This window comes from Pseudophryne corroboree, chromosome 3, assembly GCF_028390025.1.
Source record: "Pseudophryne corroboree isolate aPseCor3 chromosome 3, aPseCor3.hap2, whole genome shotgun sequence".
Lineage (NCBI taxonomy): Eukaryota > Metazoa > Chordata > Amphibia > Anura > Myobatrachidae > Pseudophryne > Pseudophryne corroboree.
In genome coordinates, this window is record NC_086446.1 from 741,067,672 (window position 1) to 741,074,245 (window position 6,574).

The window sequence follows — 6,574 nt, forward strand, 5'->3', positions numbered from 1 at the left end:
ACTAGGAGGGGAGGGGGCACACTAATGCATATACTGACTAGGAGGGGGCACACTAATGCATATACAGACTAGGAGGGGAGGGGGCACACTAATGCACATACAGACTAGGAGGGGAGGGGGCACACTAATAATACACATACAGACTAGGAGGGGAGGGGGCACACTAATGCACATACAGACTAGGAGGGGAGGGGGCACACTAATAATACACATACAGACTAGGAGGGGAGGGGGCACACTAATGCATATACAGACTAGGAGGGGAGGGGGCACACTAATGCATATACTGACTAGGAGGGGAGGGGGCACACTAATGCATATACTGACTAGGAGGGGAGGGGGCACACTAATGCATATACTGACTAGGAGGGGAGGGGGCACACTAATGCATATACTGACTAGGAGGGGAGGGGGCACACTAATGCATATACAGACAAGGAAAGGAGGGGGAGGGGGGCACACTAATGCATATACTGACTAGGAGGGGAGGTGGCACACTAATGCATATACTGACTAGGAGGGGAGGGGGCACACTAATGCATATACTGACTAGGAGGGGAGGGGGAGAGGGGCACACTAATGCATATACTGACTAGGAGGGGAGAGGGCACACTAATGCATATACTGACTAGGAGGGGAGGGGGCACACTAATGCATATATTGACTAGGAGGGGAGGGGGCACACTAATGCATATACTGACTAGGAGGGGAGGGGGCACACTAATGCATGTACAGACTAGGAGGGGAGAGGGCACACTAATGCATATATTGACTAGGAGGGGAGGGGGCACACTAATGCATATACTGACTAGGAGGGGAGGGGGCACACTAATGCATATACAGACTAGGAGGGGAGAGGGCACACTAATGCATATATTGACTAGGAGGGGAGGGGGCACACTAATGCATATACTGACTAGGAGGGGAGGGGGCACACTAATGCATATACTGACTAGGAGGGGAGAGGGCACACTAATGCATATATTGACTAGGAGGGGAGGGGGCACACTAATGCATATACAGACTAGGAGGGGAGAGGGCACACTAATGCATATATTGACTAGGAGGGGAGGGGGCACACTAATGCATATACTGACTAGGAGGGGAGGGGGCACACTAATGCATATACTGACTAGGAGGGGAGGGGGCACACTAATGCATATACTGACTAGGAGGGGAGGGGGCACACTAATGCATATACTGACAAGGAGGGGAGGGGGCACACTAATGCATATACTGACTAGGAGGGGAGGGGGAGAGGGGCACACTAATGCATATACTGACTAGGAGGGGAGAGGGCACACTAATGCATATACTGACTAGGAGGGGAGGGGGCACACTAATGCATATACTGACTAGGAGGGGAGGGGGCACACTAATGCATATACTGACTAGGAGGGGAGGGGGCACACTAATGCATATACTGACTAGGAGGGGAGGGGGCACACTAATGCATATACTGAATAGGAGGGGAGGGGGCACACTAATGCATATATTGACTAGGAGGGGAGGGGGCACACTAATGCATATACTGACTAGGAGGGGAGGGGGCACACTAATGCATATACTGACTAGGAGGGGAGGGGGAGAGGGCACACTAATGCATATACTGACTAGGAGGGGAGGGGGCACACTAATGCATATACAGACTAGGAGGGGAGAGGGCAGACTATGCATATACTGACTAGGAGGGGAGGGGGCATACTAATGCATATACTGACTAGGAGGGGAGGGGGCACACTAATGCATATACTGACTAGGAGGGGAGGGGGCACACTAATGCATATACTGACTAGGAGGGGAGGGGGCACACTAATGCATATACTGACTAGGAGGGGAGGGGGGCACACTAATGCATATACTGACTAGGAGGGGAGGGGGCACACTAATGCATATACTGACTAGGAGGGTAGGGGGCACACTAATGCATATACTGACTAGGAGGGGAGGGGGCACACTAATGCATATACAGACTAGGAGGGGAGGGGGCACACTAATGCATGTACTGACTAGGAGGGGAGGTGGCACACTAATGCATATACAATTTACTGACTAGGAGGGGAGGGGGCACACTAATGCATATACAGACTAGGAGGGGAGGGGGCACACTAATGCATATACAGACTAGGAGGGGAGGGGGCACACTAATGCATATATTGACTAGGAGGGGAGGGGGCACACTAATGCATATACAGACTAGGAGGGGAGGGGGCACACTAATGCACATACAGACTAGGAGGGGAGGGGGCACACTAATAATACACATACAGACTAGGAGGGGAGGGGGCACACTAATGCATATACAGACTAGGAGGGGAGGGGGCACACTAATGCATATACTGACTAGGAGAGGGCACACTAATGCATATACTGACTAGGAGGGGAGGGGGCACACTAATGCATATACTGACTAGGAGGGGAGGGGGCACACTAATGCATATACAGACTAGGAGGGGAGGGGGCACACTAATGCATATACAGACTAGGAGGGGAGGGGGCACACTAATGCATATACAGACTAGGAGGGGAGGGGGCACACTAATGCATATACTGACTAGGAGGGGAGGGGGAGAGGGGCACACTAATGCATATACTGACTAGGAGGGGAGAGGGCACACTAATGCATATACAGACTAGGAGGGGAGGGGGCACACTAATGCATATACTGACTAGGAGGGGAGAGGGCACACTAATGCATATACAGACTAGGAGGGGAGGGGGCACACTAATGCATATATTGACTAGGAGGGGAGGGGGCACACTAATGCATATACTGACTAGGAGGGGAGGGGGCACACTAATGCATATACTGACTAGGAGGGGAGGGGGAGAGGGGCACACTAAAGCATATACTGACTAGGAGGGGAGAGGGCACACTAATGCATATACTGACTAGGAGGGGAGGGGGCACACTAATGCATATACTGACTAGGAGGGGAGAGGGCAGACTATGCATATACTGACTAGGAGGGGAGGGGGCACACTAATGCATATACTGACTAGGAGGGAGAGGGCACACTAATGCATATACTGACTAGGAGGGGAGGGGGCACACTAAAGCATATACTGACTAGGAGGGGAGGGGGAGAGGGGCACACTAATGCATATACTGACTAGGAGGGGAGAGGGCACACTAATGCATATACAGACTAGGAGGGGAGGGGGCACACTAATGCATATACTGACTAGGAGGGGAGAGGGCAGACTATGCATATACTGACTAGGAGGGGAGGGGGCATACTAATGCATATACTGACTAGGAGGGAGAGGGCACACTAATGCATATACTGACTAGGAGGGGAGGGGGCACACTAATGCATATACTGACTAGGAGGGGAGGGGCTAGGAGGGGAGGGGGCACACTAATGCATATACTGACTAGGAGGGGAGGGGGCACACTAATGCATATACTGACTAGGAGGGGAGGGGGCACACTAATGCATGTACTGACTAGGAGGGGAGGGGGCACACTAGTGCATATACTGACTAGAGATGAGCGCCTGAAATTTTTCGGGTTTTGTGTTTTGGTTTTGGGTTCGGTTCCGCGGCCGTGTTTTGGGTTCGAACGCGTTTTGGCAAAACCTCACCGAATTTTTTTTGTCGGATTCGGGTGTGTTTTGGATTCGGGTGTTTTTTTCCAAAAACACTAAAAAACAGCTTAAATCATAGAATTTGGGGGTCATTTTGATCCCAAAGTATTATTAACCTCAAAAACCATAATTTACACTCATTTTCAGTCTATTCTGAATACCTCACACCTCACAATATTATTTTTAGTCCTAAAATTTGCACCGAGGTCGCTGTGTGAGTAAGATAAGCGACCCTAGTGGCCGACACAAACACCGGGCCCATCTAGGAGTGGCACTGCAGTGTCACGCAGGATGTCCCTTCAAAAAAACCCTCCCCAAACAGCACATGACGCAAAGAAAAAAAGAGGCGCAATGAGGTAGCTGTGTGAGTAAGATTAGCGACCCTAGTGGCCGACACAAACACCGGGCCCATCTAGGAGTGGCACTGCAGTGTCACGCAGGATGGCCCTTCCAAAAAACCCTCCCCAAACAGCACATGACGCAAAGAAAAAAAGAGGCGCAATGAGGTAGCTGTGTGAGTAAGATTAGCGACCCTAGTGGCCGACACAAACACCGGGCCCATCTAGGAGTGGCACTGCAGTGTCACGCAGGATGTCCCTTCCAAAAAACCCTCCCCAAACAGCACATGACGCAAAGAAAAAAAGAGGCGCAATGAGGTAGCTGTGTGAGTAAGATTAGCGACCCTAGTGGCCGACACAAACACCGGGCCCATCTAGGAGTGGCACTGCAGTGTCACGCAGGATGTCCCTTCCAAAAAACCCTCCCCAATCAGCACATGATGCAAAGAAAAAGAAAAGAAAAAAGAGGTGCAAGATGGAATTGTCCTTGGGCCCTCCCACCCACCCTTATGTTGTATAAACAAAACAGGACATGCACACTTTAACCAACCCATCATTTCAGTGACAGGGTCTGCCACACGACTGTGACTGATATGACGGGTTGGTTTGGACCCCCCCCAAAAAAGAAGCAATTAATCTCTCCTTGCACAAACTGGCTCTACAGAGGCAAGATGTCCACCTCATCTTCACCCTCCGATATATCACCGTGTACATCCCCCTCCTCACAGATTATCAATTCGTCCCCACTGGAATCCACCATCTCAGCTCCCTGTGTACTTTGTGGAGGCAATTGCTGCTGGTCAATGTCTCCGCGGAGGAATTGATTATAATTCATTTTAATGAACATCATCTTCTCCACATTTTCTGGATGTAACCTCGTACGCCGATTGCTGACAAGGTGAGCGGCGGCACTAAACACTCTTTCGGAGTACACACTTGTGGGAGGGCAACTTAGGTAGAATAAAGCCAGTTTGTGCAAGGGCCTCCAAATTGCCTCTTTTTCCTGCCAGTATAAGTACGGACTGTGTGACGTGCCTACTTGGATGCGGTCACTCATATAATCCTCCACCATTCTATCAATGTTGAGAGAATCATATGCAGTGACAGTAGACGACATGTCCGTAATCGTTGTCAGGTCCTTCAGTCCGGACCAGATGTCAGCATCAGCAGTCGCTCCAGACTGCCCTGCATCACCGCCAGCGGGTGGGCTCGGAATTCTGAGCCTTTTCCTCGCACCCCCAGTTGCGGGAGAATGTGAAGGAGGAGATGTTGACAGGTCGCGTTCCGCTTGACTTGACAATTTTGTCACCAGCAGGTCTTTCAACCCCAGCAGACCTGTGTCTGCCGGAAAGAGAGATCCAAGGTAGGCTTTAAATCTAGGATCGAGCACGGTGGCCAAAATGTAGTGCTCTGATTTCAACAGATTGACCACCCGTGAATCCTTGTTAAGCGAATTAAGGGCTGCATCCACAAGTCCCACATGCCTAGCGGAATCGCTCCCTTTTAGCTCCTTCTTCAATGCCTCCAGCTTCTTCTGCAAAAGCCTGATGAGGGGAATGACCTGACTCAGGCTGGCAGTGTCTGAACTGACTTCACGTGTGGCAAGTTCAAAGGGCATCAGAACCTTGCACAACGTTGAAATCATTCTCCACTGCACTTGAGACAGGTGCATTCCATCTCCTATATCGTGCTCAATTGTATAGGCTTGAATGGCCTTTTGCTGCTCCTCCAACCTCTGAAGCATATAGAGGGTTGAATTCCACCTCGTTACCACTTCTTGCTTCAGATGATGGCAGGGCAGGTTCAGTAGTTTTTGGTGGTGCTCCAGTCTTCTGTACGTGGTGCCTGTACGCCGAAAGTGTCCCGCAATTTTTCTGGCCACCGACAGCATCTCTTGCACGCCCCTGTCGTTTTTTTAAAAATTCTGCACCACCAAATTCAAGGTATGTGCAAAACATGGGACGTGCTGGAATTTGCCCATATTTAATGCACACACAATATTGCTGGCGTTGTCCGATGCCACAAATCCACAGGAGAGTCCAATTGGGGTAAGCCATTCCGCGATGATCTTCCTCAGTTGCCGTAAGAGGTTTTCAGCTGTGTGCGTATTCTGGAAAGCGGTGATACAAAGCGTAGCCTGCCTAGGAAAGAGTTGGCGTTTGCGAAATGCTGCTACTGGTGCCGCCGCTGCTGTTCTTGCGGCGGGAGTCCATACATCTACCCAGTGGGCTGTCACAGTCATATAGTCCTGACCCTGCCCTGCTCCACTTGTCCACATGTCCGTGGTTAAGTGGACATTGGGTACAACTGCATTTTTTAGGAGACTGGTGAGTCTTTTTCTGACGTCCGTGTACATTCTCGGTATCGCCTGCCTAGAGAAGTGGAACCTAGATGGTATTTGGTAACGGGGGCACACTGCCTCAATAAATTGTCTAGTTCCCTGTGAACTAACGGCGGATACCGGACGCACGTCTAACACCAACATAGTTGTCAAGGACTCAGTTATCCGCTTTGCAGTAGGATGACTGCTGTGATATTTCATCTTCCTCGCAAAGGACTGTTGAACAGTCAATTGCTTACTGGAAGTAGTACAAGTGGGCTTACGACTTCCCCTCTGGGATGACCATCGACTCCCAGCGGCAACAA